Source organism: Triticum aestivum, chromosome 4A (genome assembly GCF_018294505.1).
Source record: "Triticum aestivum cultivar Chinese Spring chromosome 4A, IWGSC CS RefSeq v2.1, whole genome shotgun sequence".
Lineage (NCBI taxonomy): Eukaryota > Viridiplantae > Streptophyta > Magnoliopsida > Poales > Poaceae > Triticum > Triticum aestivum.
Genome location: NC_057803.1, coordinates 719,312,632 through 719,330,704, shown reverse-complemented (window position 1 = coordinate 719,330,704; position 18,073 = coordinate 719,312,632). Strand labels below are relative to the sequence as shown.

Genomic DNA, 18,073 nt, shown 5'->3' with positions numbered 1-18,073 from the left:
CCCCGCCGCTCCCTCTCCCAGCGCCGCCTCCTCTGCCATGGCCCCTCCCCTTGCGCCCCGAACTGCCTCACGCACCCCTCGCCCGTTATACCACAGAGGAGGCGAAGACAGCGGCAGCGCGCCGCCCTACTTCGCCGGTCGCCGCCTCGGCTGCACTCGACGGGCGCCACGCCGTCTCCTCTCCATGGGAGTGGAGGATGGCAGCGAGGAAAGTGGATCCACCTGGCCATGGGGATGGCACTACGACCCCTGCCATCCTCCCGCATCGCCGTGCCTTCCTGCATAGTCGCCTCTGACCTCACCATGTAGGTAACCTCACCCATGTCCCCTCCGCACCTCCTTCCACTCCATCCCCGACCACCCCCTTCCTCTCATCTCATGCCCATTGTGGTGGCCTGCAGCTCCTGTGACGAGTAATGGGGATGGAAATATATCAACGATGGGGTGTGGTTCGTTCCTGTTAGGTTTTTTTCTTTGACGATGCTGCTCCTGGAGCACCAACTCAAAATTTTCTCATATACTGGTGTTGCCCGAGCACGAGCACAAGGCGACATTTTTGCTGGCCATCTTGTCTTGTTCAACATCTACTGGTATGTGACCTGTTTGATGAAACGCTGTACCAACATTGTTCTTGGATTTTTTTATTGCTGGTTGAGTTGAGACATTGCTCGTCAGCACACGTGAATGAATACTTCTTTTTGGTGTTTGAAAAAAGTAGGGGAGGGGGAGGAGGCCAGCAACAGGAGAAGGTGCATGCCAGCGAGGAGGGCGAGCAGAAGGGTGAAGTGGAGGACAATCGGGGGGAGACGTACGTGCCGTCGGGATTGGTCTCCTCCTCTTTCAATCTAATCGCTTAATCTTTGTGATGTTTTTGTTTTTTAGGTGAGCGCTCAGGCCTATGTTTGTGTTGTTCTCGACTTGAGTATATGGGGCTCGAATTGTGATGGATATGAGGTGAGGAAAGGTTTGGTATGCAACTCACAGTTCTCTCGGTATGTTTTTGGTACATGTTCAGAATATCTGCCTTCCAGTTTATCCTAAAGTATTTTAGCCTTAATTTCTTCTCATTTAGATAGATGTGGGTTATGCTAATCTGGCTGGTGGGTTATGCTAATCTGACTGGTAAGTATGGTATTGTAGCTACTGTACATGTCCCTCAAGTTCCCAGTTCCATGTGTCAGGATGCTAATATGGGTGTTAATACATTGCCTTCCATTTTGTAATATGTTATGCCGCCGCCGTCCGTAGCAACGCATAGGCCGCTTGCCCAGCTCCCTCATTCCGGGCAAGACACCACGCGTCGGAGCTTGTCGGGAGGCACGGAAGGACGAACAGAGTTCTACTGGTGATCCATGTTGTCGCTGATGGTGTCATAGGATCTGCGGTGCACGTGGACAAGGCGATGGGGCTGCCAACATGCCTCCTCTTCACCACAGCGCGTGTAGATTCTTGGGCTACCTCAACTTGGATCAGCTTTTTCAAGAGGGGATGCTTGCCATTCAGAGGTAAATGATGCTCTTCAATTTTGTTGTTGTTTGATTTGGCTTGCAGTTTCTACAAATGATGTGAGGCTTGGCTTTGGGTAGTACATCATCTGCTCCAGTGTCTAATTGCATGCATAACAATCACTTGATTTGTGCGCTTCAACCTTCAAATAGTTTGTAATTTATAGAATTCACTACGGCACTTGTTCATTCATGTATATGTGGCAGGATCTGATGGAGAAGATAAAGACAACTAATACGCTGAAAATGATTTTACATCCTGGTTCGAAAAGTAAAAGGGAAATCTTCGAGTAGAGGTATGTTCTACTGCAAAGGAACTTCCCGAGGGATCTCATTGAAATTGAAAGTATGTTTCTTTTTTTATTCCTAGATTTTGAGCATCTTGAAGGTTCATCACTTGATTTTCACTACTACATCATGTTTTATGTAACTCCACACCACCACAATCTGGTAATGCAATTCCACCTCCCTTTCTCTGTTCTGAGTCAATGTTAATCATCCGACCGGAGTTGGTCAATGCTAGAGGATTTGGCTTGGTGGTGGCATTGCATATAGCAGCTTGTGGAATGGTAATGTTGCCACCGAGCCTTAATTGCTTTGTAGTTTCATTCTAGGAAGCATTTAGGCTGTTATGAACCTGGATGTTTCACTTCAGGTTGGTTAATTCAACTTCTTGCTGTCACTGACGTATTGTTTTTCTTTAACCTGCTAGGAGTCTTGGGTACTGTCATGGTTATGATGTCGAACAAAACAACCTTCATCGACAGGTACAAATAATTTAGGTTGTGTTTTTCCTTGTGTTATCCTGTCTCTATTTTTTTTATTCATGTACCTTTGTATAGTTGTATCCCCTTTTAAACAGTAGAGATTTATTGGCCAAGAGAAACTCTTGTTACATTTGAGGCTAATATCTTGCTAATTTCAGTTATGTTATTGTGAAACCAAGACCTTGGAAAATACCGGTTGTTGATCCTAACAAGTATTTGTGTGCAGTATACTAAGATTGTTATGTCTTGCTTTAAATCTTCCTGTATATAAGAAAATTTAAAGTAGCACCAGAACTTCTTAAACTAACCAACCAACAAATATATCAGCATATTCACGGTTACGACAACTCACAAATAGAAATATTTTGCTGGCAATATCTACCTAATACGACTGAAGATAAATGTTCTTGACGTGTGCTGCTTGGATAAGAGATTTGATGATGCTAATTGTGAACTTTACCTGGCCAATAATCCGCGACATTGTGATGGTTGCATAGATTAGAAAATGAATGGACAATGTTTTTTTTGCCATCTTAATGTTAAATAATTACCATGTACCTTAGTACCTATACATAATATTTTTGTATAGCAAAGGTGATGGCTAGATCATAAAATTGGCGGATTTGCATGCCTGATTTGAAAGTACAATTCGTACTCATAGTGAGATTTTTTTATCACTCAATATATCAGATGCTTCATTCTTGGGTGTTCATTATATATCTTATTACGATGAAGACATACTTCCCATTGTGTTATCCTGCTAATGAATGTATTCAATTTATAATGTAGTGGCTAATTTCATGAACTAAATAGGTGTTATAGAATTTTTTCTTTTCATTTTAATTGTGTATATGTAGTTCTGCACAACACGCCTTCTTGCTGAGTTATATCAACAGAAGCCAGTATGCTAAAATTAACAAAGCTCTTATGCGACATTTACTTATGTGATGAGGATCAATCTAAACAAGTTTTTTTGGTTAGTTTGTCTATTTTTTCAGGGATAAACTGCCTTAACCGAAGCAGCATATGTTGGAGAATGTAGATTCAGCTTTCGTTTCGGTAGCTTTGGAGGTATCCTATACGACTATGAGTGATATACTCTCCTGTCTCCTCCCTCCATTTTACTCGAGTTAACCCCTGTACGCACATCTCTATGTCTGCCTTCAGGTGCTTTTCCATTTTCTACATATAATGTAATTTTATGTATTTTCAAGCTCTTACTGTACCAGACTAAGTGTGGTTATATTACACGTATATCTCTTTGGTTAGGACAATTGCAGCAAGGAAGTAAGCCAAAGAGAAAATGTCGGTGGCTTCAAAGGCCTGACCAGGTTCACCCATGAGGTCTCCCCAAAACTTCACAAGTCATCTAAATTGGTTGATTCCTCTGGTTCTGCACTGCACATATTTTTCTAGATTCTACAACAACAACAACAACAACAACAACAAAGCCTTTAGTCCCAAACAAGTTGGGGTAGGCTAGTGGTGAAACCCATAAGATCTCGCAACCAACTCATGGCTCTGGCACATGGATAGCAAGCTTCCACGCACCCCTGTCCATAGCTAGCTCTTTGTCGATACTCCAATCCTTCAGGTCTCTCTTAACGGACTCCTCCCATGTCAAAATCGGTCGACCCCGCCCTCTCTTGACATTCTCCGCACGCTTTAGCCGTCCGCTATGCACTGGAGCTTCTGGAGGCCTGCGCTGAATATGCCCAAACCATCTCAAACGATGTTGGACAAGCTTCTCCTCAATTGGTGCTACCCCAACTCTATCTCGTATATCATCATTCCGGACTCGATCCTTCCTCGTGTGGCCACACATCCATCTCAACATACGCATCTCCGCCACACCTAACTGTTGAACATGTCGCCTTTTAGTCGGCCAACACTCCGCACCATACAACATTGCGGGTCGAACCGCCGTCCTGTAGAACTTGCCTTTTAGCTTTTGTGGCACTCTCTTGTCACAGAGAATGCCAGAAGCTTGGCGCCACTTCATCCATCCGGCTTTGATTCGATGGTTCACATCTTCATCAATACCCCCATCCTCCTGCAACATTGACCCCAAATACCGAAAGGTGTCCTTCCGAGGTACCACCTAGCCATCAAGGCTAACCTCCTCCTCCTCACAGCTAGTAGTACTGAAACCGCACATCATGTACTCGGTTTTAGTTCTACTAAGCCTAAACCCTTTCGATTCCAAGGTTTGTCTCCATAACTCTAACTTCCTATTTACCCCCGTCCGACTATCGTCAACTAGCACCACATCATCCGCAAAGAGCATACACCATGGGATATCTCCTTGTATACCCCTTGTGACCTCATCCATCACCAATGCAAAAAGATAAGGGCTCAAAGCTGACCCTGATGCAGTCCTATCTTAATCGGGAAGTCATCGGTGTCGACATCACTTGTTCGAACACTTGTCACAACATTATTGTACATGTCCTTGATGAGGGTAATGTACTTTGCTGGGACTTTGTGTTTCTCCAAGGCCCACCACATGACATTCCGCGGTATCTTATCATAGGCCTTCTCCAAGTCAATGAACACCATATGCAAGTCCTTCTTATGCTCCCTATATCTCTCCATAAGTTGTCGTACCAAGAAAATGGCTTCCATGGTCGACCTCCCAGGCATGAAACCAAACTGATTTTTGGTCACGCTTGTCATTCTTCTTAAGCGGTGCTCAATGACTCTCTCCCATAGCTTCATTGTATGGCTCATCAGCTTAATTCCATGGTAATTAGTACAACTCTGAACATCCCCCTTGTTCTTGAAGATTGGTACTAATATACTCCGTCTCCATTCTTCTGGCATCTTGTTTGCCCGAAAAATGAGGTTGAAAAGCTTGGTTAGCCATACTATCGCTACGTCCCCGAGACCTTTCCACACCTCAATGGGGATACAATCAGGGCCCATCGCCTTGCCTCCTTTCATCCTTTTTAAAGCCTCCTTCACCTCAGACTCCTGGATGCGCCGCACAAAACGCATGCTGGTCTCATCAAAGGAGTCATTCAGTTCAATGGTAGAACTCTCATTCTCCCCATTGAACAGCTTGTCGAAGTACTCCCGCCATCTATGCTTAATCTCTTCGTCCTTCACCAAGAGTTGGCCTGCTCCGTCCTTGATGCATTTGACTTGGCCAATATCCCTCGTCTTCCTCTCCCGGATCTTAGCCATCTTATAGATGTCCCTTTCACCTTCCTTCGTGCCTAACCGTTGGTAGAGGTCCTCATATGCCCGACCCCTTGCTTCACCAACAGCTCGCTTTGCGGCCTTCTTCGCCATCTTGTACTTCTTTATGTTGTCTGCACTCCTATCCAGGTATAGGCGTCTGAAGCAATCTTTCTTCTCTTTAAGCGCCTTCTGGACATCATCATTCCACCACCAGGTATCCTTATCTTCGCTTCTCCTTCCCCTGGACACTCCAAACTCCTCCGAGGCCACCTTACGAATGCAAGTCGCCATCTTCATCCACACATTGTCCGCATCCCCTCCTTCCTCCCAAGGGCCCTCCTTAAATACCCGTCAGAAAATTCTCGTGTACTCGACTCCATATTTTCTGTAGTTCCTTTCTCTGGCTTATTTCAAGTAACATGGAGATGTCTTGTGATTTTGTTTTGTTCATAAAGATGCGGAATCGAGAGGAGACCTAGAAAAACTTCTTCTTAATTGAGAAAACACTCATTTCTAGCATAATCCGGTAATCCCACTCAAGGAGAAGCATCATCACTTAACGTGTTCATATTACCCCCAGAAGAATTATCATACTTGCTGGCTCCTCCCGGACAGGAAGGGTTCTGATCAAGGCTTTGTTGGAGGTTCCTCAGAATGCACATCATTGAGAGGCAGAACTTCTTTGTTGCCCCCACCATCTCCGATCAAGACTTTGTTACCACCTTTTATTTGTGCAATACCTACAGTTAATAACACAATGAAATAAGCTTTTTTTAATGGGAACACAATGAAATAAGCTAGCTTTACATTATATCCTCAATTGTTCCAGCTAAGGTTGTTTTCAGTGTTGTGTATTCTTATCGTTACTCTCTATATATAAGTTTGGACACATCATGCATGTTTTGTTTATATGCCATGCGTGTTTGTGTTGTTGTATTCAGGTCGGAAACACTGGATCAATGGGCTCTGAGGTGACTTCTTTATGGTGCATAGGTTCTGGGATTTAACAATGTCAAGTGGGCCTCGATGATAATGATGATTCCAGAAGGTTAGCATTTCTTTTTCAAAACATGATTTTGATGACATGGTTTTTTTCTGTGACTAAATCACTATGGCATCTCTCAGCGAAGGATCAACTAAAGTGGCATTCGAGGCAATAGAAATGGGAAGATCAGCCTTATTTCTGGATTCAGGCTTATCAAACACTTTTGGGTTCAAGATTCAGGACAAAAAAGGCAGGATGTACATATTTAACTCTGGTATGCACTCTCATTTTGTTATCACGCTAGCTGGAGTTATATCGTCGCTCTTTTTCCATGTCATGCCCAGAATTTATATTATAGCCTGTAAGGTTCAAGTGTGATGTTCAAATTTCAGACACGAGTAGACTGACAGAATTACCGAAAAAGGCTTTCGCCCCGCTTTATATATAAAGCAATGATCAACAGCATCTGATACAAGCACACACCCTCACAACACACGCACACACACACACACCCAAGGCAGGATACATAAGCGCTGAGCGCAGCAACACCAACCCAAGCACTACACTAAGGGGTGAAGCCGCATATGACGAACCGTGGGTTCCAAGGCGGCGTCTTCAGGAAGGGAACGACACCGGAACGCTGCCACCGCCCGATCCGAGGATCCGAGTTTCCCCTAGAGCAACACGACGGGCAATGAGAGCCGTGACGACGCCTTCAAGAAGGGAACGAGTTTCACCGCCGCCGGTCCGTCCGAAGATAGAGCAGGTTTTCACCCCGGGCACCACTCACCGCCACCGAACGCCACACCCCAGCTACCATGCCGCCCACACGGCCGTGGTAACCGGGCAGCACCAAGCCACGAGCTCTGCCCATGAGCACCGCGGAAGCACCACCAGGGCCGCCGCCCCGGCATCCAAGACCTTGTCACCACCTCACCCGAGATCCGCCGCTACCCCAACCAAAGCACATGGACGCCCCCCCAGTGCCGCGACCCAATAGGCCGGCCAAACTTGGCCTTCATCGACCCGTTCTGCAGCACCGGGCGCGAGACGAGCTCGGTCCTGCTGTCGGGCGCGAGACGAGCATGGTCCTGCTGCCGGGGGCGAGACATGCTCGGTCCTGCTGCCGGGCGCGAGACGAGGTCAGTCCTGCTGCCGGGTGCGAGACGAGGTCAGTCCTGCTGCCGGGCGCAAGATGAGTGATGGACCACAGCGGGGGAAGGCCAGCCCTTTGACGAAGATAGCGGTCGGACGCCGCGAAGATGGCTCGAAGGTCGAACTAGGCCGCCTACAAACGAACTGACGCCAGAAATCCAGCCGCCGCCGCAGGCAACCCGCCAAGCCACCGTGGTGCCACGCCGGGCCAGTGCCCCAACCCCCGCCGCCCGGCGAGCTCGAAGCATGACAGACGCCAGGTGCACAACCACCAGCACGGTAATGTCGATTCTTTAATGACTTGGCAATGACATTGATAAATTGAACCTACATCAAATTCTGGTATTGGTCAAGCTCCATTCTCTACATATGTGCCTATATACCTATATCACTATGTCAGTTCTCTAATGTTTCTTCTTTTCCTGATACCATTTGATAGTACGAAGATGATGATCACCATACTCTCATCGGATACCGACCTTATACCGGCTGTGGACCATGCAAAACAAATCGGTTGGAAGGTAATAGGAGGCAAATTCAACCTTCTCCTTTATTCATACAACATTACTTAATGAGAATATTAAGAACATAACTGGATGGGCTCACATTTATTTGTTGTGTCATATACTATACAGGGAGATACCATCTGTCATACTTTTTAGTTTTGTATAGGTCGCGCTAAGGATTCAACAAATGATGACCAATGTGATGCGCAAAGATAAGAGTAATAGACCATCCGAAGTTTACTACATGTTCTTGTCTTCTCTGTCTACTGCATATTTTTTCTTGTAACATTTGATATATTGAAATAAACCGCAAGTTGTGACTGAAAGAGTATACATTTTTTATTTATGTAAAATTTGGCAACAAAAAGTTGTAGCCTTACCAATCATGCGGTGTGGGTGCTCACCGCCGCCGTAAAAGTGGGGGTTTAGAGGTATGGCCATGGGCAACAGTGGACCATCAGAGAAGGTGGCTCAGGCAGGGCGGCACACGACATCGGCACCAGCTGCAACCAGTGCCGAAAGGTGGGTGATGGGAACTCAAGGAGGTAGAAGACGACAACGAGCATGGAATTTTAGAAGAGGGGTGGGGTGGGGTAGAGGGATGGTCGGGGGCAACGGTGGACCTAAGGAGAAGGCAACTCAGGCATGGGAAGAAAAGGAGGATGCATGAGCTTCAAATCTGATTGAATGCAGTCAGAAGATGGAGACTTGAAGGAGGAATTAGTGAAGAATGGGAAGGTGAATAGAACAGGGAAACCAATCAAATACGTGCAGGTATGACATGGTGATTTTTTTAATCTCTTGAGAATGTCAAGATTTTTCTACAGTTACATATATACAACTGAATCTTAAAGGAAAAAAATGATTAGGTACACCATAGAATTAGTCTCACTTGGTTTATTTATTACTCTGTTTTTATCAACCAACATGCTTGCCAAATTTATAATTTGTTATTTGCTTACCCCACTACAATATTCTCCTAAGACATACTCCCTCTGTCCCAAAATTCTCATCTTAGATTTGTCTAAATACGGATGTATCAAGTCACGTTTTAGTATTAGATACATCCATATCTAGACTAATTTAAGACACAAATTTTGGGATGGAGGGATTATATATGTGTACTCGGACAGAAACACAAAAGCTTTGTGTCTTGATGTGCATTGGTTGATTAAATGTCCGTGTATATCTGCTTAATTTTCTAACCAAACACAAAAGCTTTGTGTCTTGACATGTTCGTAGAAGTGACGTAATTCATGGTACAAGCCTAATAATTTGAAAATATTTTTACAGTTCAATATTCCTACGAGGGGAGTGAGTGGAGACAGCAATGAGTGGCTCAGCACGTCAACTAGCTGCCGCCTATGAGGGGAGTGAGTGGAGACGACCAGATCTATGCGGCAGAGGGGCGATGGAAGCTCGAGCGGAAGGTTCCTCGCCGGCATCGGAGCAATTTGTTGGGCCAGATCGACCCTAAAGCTCCTGCATGGACGTGAAGTCATGTCATTATTAAGAAGTTCAATCTTTGAAAACTAAGAATGTGGCACTGTGTAAAAATAGAAAGGTGCTAGAAACTTGGCTCTGACCAATTTCGTTTGTAGCTGTGAGCATTGCTAATTTCTGTCAACATGAAGAATATCTGGACAACTTATATAGCTACCATACTGAACAAAGTTGTTTGATTAATGTAACACTCCTGAATAGATTGGTGTGTGTTCCGTGTCATTTGGTCTGCTTTACACTAACAGAATAATTTTGTTAGTGCCTGGTCTATTAATATTGACTTGGGATAAATGTGCTTGATCTATTAATATTGATTAGAGAGAAATGTGCTTCCAAAATGTTATCTTGACAGCAACATTGCAGTTGTTTTTCCAAAATGTATGTTAAACATAGGTGTCAATTTTGGAGCAGATGATAGATTGTTGTGTTGATTTGATATTTTAATGACAATTCATATCAATGATTATGCTTTGCCCAGTGTGAAACACACGAAGAAGAAGAAGAAGAAGAAGAAGGATTGTGGGAGAGGGAGGGGAAGAGAAATATGACAAGGAGATGCATTTACCATGTCACGAGCATGAATGTCATCAAATGTAAATAGTCTAACTCTCATATCACATGGCATTTCTCTTTGTATGTACATTGTTGTTAGTAACATATTTCTATTTTTTTCATATTTTGTTAGCCCGCGGCAACGCACGGGCATTGAACTAGTAAGATATAAGATGGTAGAGTAGCTCCACTGGATACGTATTTGTTATCCAACCTCTTTGTCGGAAATGTGATCCGTGGATTTCAATCGTGATATCTCTTGTTTATCCGACCTCAAGTAGTTTTTTTGTAGGGAACCAAATTACTAGAGGGGATTTCTCCTTACTATATTTTTCCCATATATTAATTGATTCAAATCAAGGAATAAAGGAAGGAAAACGCTTGCTTTTGACCGACTGATCTTTGGGAGAAAATCAGTCTCGTCTCGCGCATGCCACGTGTTCCGTGGTCCCATCCATGAACCCATCCTCCATCCTGCGCGGGACGAAACTTGCCTGCTCCCTGCGCGTGTTCTCATCCGTGCTCCCGCGTACGTGACTTGATTTAATTGAAATAAAATAAGGCTCGGCCTCATGCCCTTAAAATCAGGGAAGAATGATTAGATTAAAAAGGAAAAAAGAAAAAAGGACAGCCGTAGGATGAAGTGGAAGCACGGATAGAAGCATGGGGACTCCTGCGCGAGCACTCCAGCCACCGTGCATGCCGGAGTGCGCAAGACCTTTTTGGACCTTTTTGGACCTAAGTCTCTTAGCGCAAGACCTTTTTGGACCTAAGTCTCTTAGCGCAAGACCTTTTGTAAACGCTATAGCGTGCTATAGCGGAGCTATAGCGGGCTATTTGAAACAGTGCGCTGGAGCTGCGATGCTATAGTTGCGATGACGCCGGACGGACGGCCGGAGCTGCGCTGCAGCCGTCGCGACATCGCCGGAGCTGCGATGCAGCGGATCAGCTTTGCATGGCGGCCGCCGGTGCCGCTGGAGCTACAATACAACGCCCGCGACCTTGCAGAGAGGCTAATGGTGCTTCAGTGCGGCGCTCATTGTCATTGGCGGCTGCGGTGCTGTGATGTAGCATCGATGGGAACGATGAAGCATTGCGGGGCTCCGGTGCTGCATTGGAAGCATAGCCCAGGTGGATGTGATGAAAAGTAAGAAGAGAGGACACGCTGCTGCGAACCTGATCTGACGGCCACGCACGCCGAATCAGATGGCTGCGCAGGCGGCTGATCTTTTCTAAGATCACCTAGCAGCCGCCATAAAGGAAAGCCGTGGGTAGCTAAGGGAGGTGACAGTGACAAAAAGGAGAAAGAAAAACCAAATAATGGGGCGCCAAGATGAGTCCTCGGCGAGAATCCATTGCCTATTTTCAAACTCAGGTACCATTTCCTCTTGGGCCTATGGATGAGTAAATGGATGTCTTAAAAATCAAAATGCAAGAGTAGTGGTTCAATGAAGTTAGTTTGAATATGAAATCATTCCTTGTAATCCAGATTGCCCAAGCTTATGCCTAGGCAGTCCTTAAAAGAGGTGACCTGATCTTGGATTGGTCTTTGCAAAGGATACCAAGTTCGTCACATGTATTTCTAGGAGGCAATACCAAAAGCGCACCCAAAGAAAAGGTTGTCTCTAGATTCAGCAGCCCAATCCCCACACAGAATGCATGAATAGTCTGAGATGAAGGTATTCTTCCTCTAGATCATTTACCTACTAGTATTTAGCCTATTATGCAGTAAGAGCCAGAAAAAGAGTTACTTGCGGGAAGTAACCATTCCAAAAGGTCTTTTTATACAAACAAGAAACCAAATCTCCCTGCCCAAGGAAATGACATGAATCTACGTCGGAGCTTTGTCGACTACGTCCAGGTAGACAAATTTGAGAAGGATCAGAGCCCAGAAGACAAACTCGAAGAAGAAGCGCCGGCATCCGGTAGAGCGACCCACATGTGAGGACTAAAGAAACTTAAACTAAATTACTAACCGGTACGGAGACACCGGGCTTCCTCTCCCTGCTGCCGTACGCCGGAGTGTCAGGCAGAGGGGAGGAAAATATATGGCCTTGCCGGTGAAATCTGGAGGGAAGAGTTTGCTCTAGCCATTTAGGGTTTTGTTTTTTACTTTGTCCTGAATCATACTAATAGATTCCCCTATATAAACATAATTGATGGACAGATGTGTGGTCTAAGCTTCAATCCATTAGTAGGCAATGCCAGTATATGTGTGCATGATATACCGTAATATCTCTGATCCAAATCTGTTAGTTTGCTATAAATATTGAGTTTTCCGTGTGAACGATTGTAATGGGCTGTTATTTCTGTCAATGTGTTGTATTTTTTTGTCATGTATTTGAAGGCTGATTTGTGGGTCTACTAATTTGACGCAGGCACAAGAATTTGTCAACTTAATTAACCAACGATTGTGAAAGCATATGCCATTGGATGTCAATCCAATGAATTATCCCTCGTGGCTTCACAGGCCTTGTTAAAACAACGAGCAAGTGCTACGAAGTAGTGTTCTCAGTCTATACCTAACTTTTACCGGTCCTGTTGAGGGACTCCACGCATATTCTTATATTTCCGCCGTAATTGTCTTTGGACTGAGCCTAGAGCTAAGGCATGGTGTAAGGATTATATTCTTGATCTGTGATGGAATACTATGACATGCAGCAAGGCTTGATATGTCATCACGAAATTTGAATGCTAGTTATTGATTCACAACTAGCACAATGAATCACGGAGATTCAGATCTGGACGGGGCTAGAGTCGTTCTGAACGCACGGGGCCACGCTACCAGCAACGAGCACCGAAAGAACTAAACACCCCCACGCTACAACCCAACACACCTAAGCTTCACGACAACACCCTCAAGAACGAGAATGGCGCAGAGCGTCGCCGCTGCCGAGTCCACATCGGACAAAGGTCTTCACCCGGAGCCCTGACACTTAGAGAAGAACCAAAACGACGTCTTCAAGAGGAGCATGACACCACGGGTGTCTCCGTTGTCGACGCCAAGGCACGGAACTTTCTCTGGGAAACTCACCCATGCCACCACGAGGCCGCCAGGAGGAACACGACGGTGTTAGATCCCGAGAGCCGGGTCAGGACGCCGCCCCTCCGAGAGAGAGGGCACGTCCGAACTACCCGCCACAATGCCTCATGTTGCCCACACAATCCGGGAGGAGAGCCACCACTAACGCAATGATGTCCGACAAAGAGCAACCTTGCAGACCGCCATATTGTGCCACCGTCCCCGCATCCCTGTCGCGAAACCGGACACCTCTTACAACGCACTCAACCCTACTAGGAAGAGCGACGACACTCCATCTACTCCTAGACCGACAACAGTTCCCGAGTCTGGGTAGGCACCTTCACTGTAGGACGTACCCACACTTGTGCCCCCAGCCAATGCCTTGTGGACCAGGGGGAGGAGGGGCAAGTCTCCGAGACTGCCGACGGATGATGGTGAGCCAGCCCCGAGCCCTTGACAAGACGAGCTCACGCGATGTCATTTCCATGGTCACCATCGCCGATCCTCGCACCGACACAACACAAACGAGACGACCACCATCAAGCACCATACCGCAAGGGGGACACGAGCACCACCCGTGAGCAACACAAACGCGATGTCTGGTGAATGCCTAATTCGGATTGACACTGACTTGCTCGCCAAAAGAACCAACAAATGGAAGTTGTTGAATTTGTTTTTGGCTTGAACAATTCCGTCATCAAGATGACCTAAAGCAGTGGTTAGCCCTGACTCATTGATGATGCTGCTTGCTAGATGCCATAATTCCATCAGGGCGTCCATGACTTTCCATCAAAGCTACACCCAGGAGGCCAGGATTGAGATTCCGGGTGCAGGGGGACAAAGGAAAGACAGCCATGTTTCTCACTACGAGCCATCAATTAATCGCGGCTGGCTGGATCAAACTTAACGTGGATATGTGGATGGCTCTTTTAATTAGTTTGGGCAACGGGATCGACAAGGTAGTGCAGGAGCAGTGGCGTGGGTCTGTGAAGGCAAAATTGCTGCCTCCACGTGCATGCTGCATGATTCCTAGCTGCGTTGGATTTGTCTGAGGAGGCACGAGCATGTGCAGCGCGTATGGGTGAGGTCATTATTGTCTCTGGACGCTACGAACGACATACGGCACCTGTTTAGTCGCGTCGAGAGATATGGCTGAGGCCTCCTCCTCGGATCCGTTCACCATGAGTGCCATAACCTGCCAAGCGATGACGATGACACCTTGGTGTTGTCTCGTCCATGCCCTTTTTGGAGTGGTGTGTGGGGTTTTTTTATGTGTGCCGTTCAGCGATTGTGATCATTTTCCCCGGTTCTTCATAGCTAACCGGCCAACATAGTTTTCACTCGGTTTTTCCTAATTAACGGAGCAACTATTTTCTTCTCGATGAACGTAGAAATCCTGTAATTTAAAAAAGACAGTCATGTCACCTTCATAGATCAGTACCAGAACTTTGCCCGGTCTAAGCCTGTAGCAGCGGTAGGGAAAAGGCGGAATTAGTAGGTTTTTTTTACAACACAATACATACACAAATGTCAAACGTTCATGCATACGCATGTACACTTACTTCTATGAGCGCACACACACGTACCCTTCCTATGAGCATCTCTGAAAGACTAAGCCGGCACATCAACATCCATGTCTTGCATCCTGGCTGGAGGGTTGCGTGTTTCTTGCCTTTTTTGGTTTGATGAAACGGTCTCATTCTGGTGGTCATCTGTGGAGTGTTCGATGGCATCGGCGGTGGTTGATGCTTGATCTTGGTGTAAAGCTGCCACATGACACCCGCCCACTGGAGGGACCATCTCCATACTGTCGTAAATCGAGTGTGGGATCACCGTCTCCATAGTGCATACATTATGGTCTAGCACATGGGCATGAACAAAGGCAACATGGTGTACACCTTTGAACGCAAGCAAGGTGCAACCCAAGGTGATGATTGGGGCACGTTACCCACATAAAAAGCACAATATGTAAAAGCTTCCTGCAATGACTCCTTGTAGCATTACATATGTTTTCAATTTCGCAAACTGAACATTTGTTCCCCGCAGAAATATGCAAAATTTCAACAATATTTAAAATTAATTTGGATTTTGATCTATTGAAATTCACTTGATTTGACTAACTTTGATTAAGCTTTAATTTTCTTTGGAGTTAGTTTGAATATTTATGTCAAAAATATTTCCATGCACACCGAATTTTCGGAAATTTCATCGAAATTTCACTGAAATTCTGAACCTTAGGTGAAGAGCCTTAGCTCGACCCTTGTGTCAATGGTTAAGTGTGTGTGCCGTCAATAACCTTTATTTGTGGTTTGATCAACATATCAATACACATTAGTATTTGAGGAACTTATTATTATGCCCAGTTGCAGTGGAAAGAACTCTCCTAGTATTAATATACAACAACAACATAACACAACCCATGACTCATGCATATATTTTAGGAGGCGGCTGATAAATACATTAATTGCAAGACCACAGATCGTCTATACCTCATCTTCTTTTCAGTGATAGAATAATGACAGAGTACTTGGTCTTCTCCTTGACAAGGTGCAATGCGACGTTATATGCAAACTTCTTGAAGAGCTCATCAAGCACGGATTCTCCAAAATGGCTTGTAAATAGGGGCTCCATCACTGCTCTCAAGCAGATTGCGACGTTAATCCCACTCTGGACACTGTCGTCGACATCATTGCCCTCCGAGTCGTCATAAGGATCCCAATTGGTCTCGAACAGTTTGATGTGAGTCAATTCAAACAGCTGGCTCTGGTCGACCACTGCCTTCACTTCATCCATCGATGGTCCATACACAGGTAAATTAAAGGAGTCCAGCTTTTCTTTCTCCACGAGGCCCTGTCGTGATTAGTATGCATTAATGAAAATTTAGTTTCCTCAAATAATTATTAGAAGTATGATATATCCTTGCGTACCTCCTCAACAAGAGATTGTACAGACTGGGAAAGTAACCCATATAAACGGTTGAGACTTGCGCTATAGACATCATCGTGTTTCCTCCCAAGAAATGTGAGAACCATTTGTCCATTGGCAACTAGTTCTACATGGCGCAGTTGGAGGAACAACAACATGTCCTTCTGAAACTGCTCTTGATACATTTTCACCACACAGGGTGGGGTAGTCGCTCCAATGCCGATGTTTCCTTCATTGGGATATGGTCTTTTCTTGCCCTCTAATCCATCAGGAAGCTGTGTATAACATGTAGCGTTTTTTTCGGATATTCTGATACACATTGATATAATTTTGGGCTGTCTACTTAGCTCCGTCAATTCAGCAAATTCTCACTATTAAATGGACCGATGTGGATGATTATAAAAATAAAGTTATGCAACTAAGCTGTGTGTTGTTGGTGCTAGTACCCGAGATCGCCAATGCAGGCAGTATGATGAGTGAAAGAGATGAACACTCCGGCGAGGCAAAAGTCTTGTATAGTAGGAGCTGGGCAACCCAGCGATGTAAAAAGCAGGTATTGGCTCTCCCTTGTGATCCATATCAATCGAGTTCCTGAATCGTTGAAGTGATTGGAAGACACGGTTGAAGTCATTGCCTGGTAAATCGTTGAGAAAGAACTGAAGCTCGGTGGGATGGCCACTGAATTTCTCAAGGTGGTAGCTGCTGACCGCTTTGATCACATTGGAGACAAAGAAGAGTGTGTTGTCACTTGAAGAACAGCCTAAGTCAACAATTGTCATTGCTGGATGGAGGAGATCCACGCACATTTCCATGACAATCTTCTGGACAACGGGCTTAGTCTCAACCAAAGCTTTTTCCTAAGATAGATGGAAGGGAAATCTTAATAAGCTGCTGCGGTAGAATCTACCTAGCAAATTAAGTGTACAACAGCAGCTATGTCAAGGTTGTAGGCAATACGAATTGTGGATGCTAGAAGGATTGTATCGAACCTGAAGCCTTGAGTTTTTGAAGTAGCTGGTCTCCTCTTCTCCTTTGGTCATATGGAGGTCATGTTCCATCTTTATGACTACTAAGAAGTAAGAACTAAGAACTCTAGGCACAAATTTATTTTTCTGCTCTGCGCACGAGAGAATCAAAGAATGCACGGGTGAGTGCCATATAAGTATATAACCCTGTTAAATATATAGAGAGAGCATGAGTGATTTTTGCTGAAGGTCCCTCTTTCTTCAGTATTTCACACCGATCTTTCTACTTCCTTACATTATATTATATGCGTACGCATACAGTTGTTAGGGCGTTCCCAAGGACCATCACCCCGTTTTCTACCACATCTGTGCACCAGATCCATATCGGAAGATCTACCATGCTACCAAAGGGGGATACACCATTTCTCCACCTCAAATTTCCATACATTTCATCGAACAAGTGGTGTGTGGAGCTGCGGCAGCGGCCTGGAGAAGCTGCGGGACACGTCCACATTAACCATGATGAGAAGTTGTCTCCAGGCCAGCGAGGAGGGCGGCGGCTGGTCGGGGAGGAAGGTGGGGACGGCTTTGGCAGGCCAACTGGTGCAAGTGTGGAGGCTCGGTACTGACAGTCTGGCACAACATAGCAGCAAAATGAGCACCCACATGGTGAACACGAGGACCGAGCTCATGGTGGGGAGAGAGATCGAGGCTCCGGCTATGACACCCAGGAGGTCTGCGGTGAATCTGGGTCACTGGGTGATGAGGAGGAGAGAGGAGCAGGGAGTGTGGAATAGTCGACATTTTTTTTAACACAGTACAATCTGGTCAGAAAAACTGGAACCGGCAGCTTGCCTGGTTTTTTTAAGGTATGCCAGTCTTTTAGTACATAAAATAGAAAAATATTTTAAAAAGGTGTATCAACAAGAAAGCAAAACGTAAAGTTACGGGAAGGCATGCCAAAGGCTCAATAAATAACTCGTCTAATAAAAATTTATGGTTTTT

General features: G+C 45.4%; 1 long non-coding RNA gene and 1 pseudogene across 1 annotated transcript; one reads left to right on the top strand and one right to left on the bottom strand.

Moving 5' to 3' along the window:
* Window positions 1–408: 408 nt before the first annotated feature.
* Window positions 409–9,059, top strand: LOC123083386 (uncharacterized). Its single transcript, XR_006439287.1, has 12 exons — window positions 409–590; window positions 719–808; window positions 883–954; window positions 1,073–1,122; window positions 1,249–1,505; window positions 1,713–1,801; window positions 2,218–2,272; window positions 3,254–3,439; window positions 3,542–3,616; window positions 6,397–6,503; window positions 6,581–6,714; window positions 8,035–9,059. It is a non-coding gene; the product is annotated as an uncharacterized lncRNA (long non-coding RNA).
* Window positions 9,060–15,628: 6,569 nt separating this feature from the next.
* On the bottom strand, window positions 15,629–17,760 carry LOC123084393 (anthranilate O-methyltransferase 1-like; annotated as a pseudogene).
* Window positions 17,761–18,073: the final 313 nt, after the last annotated feature.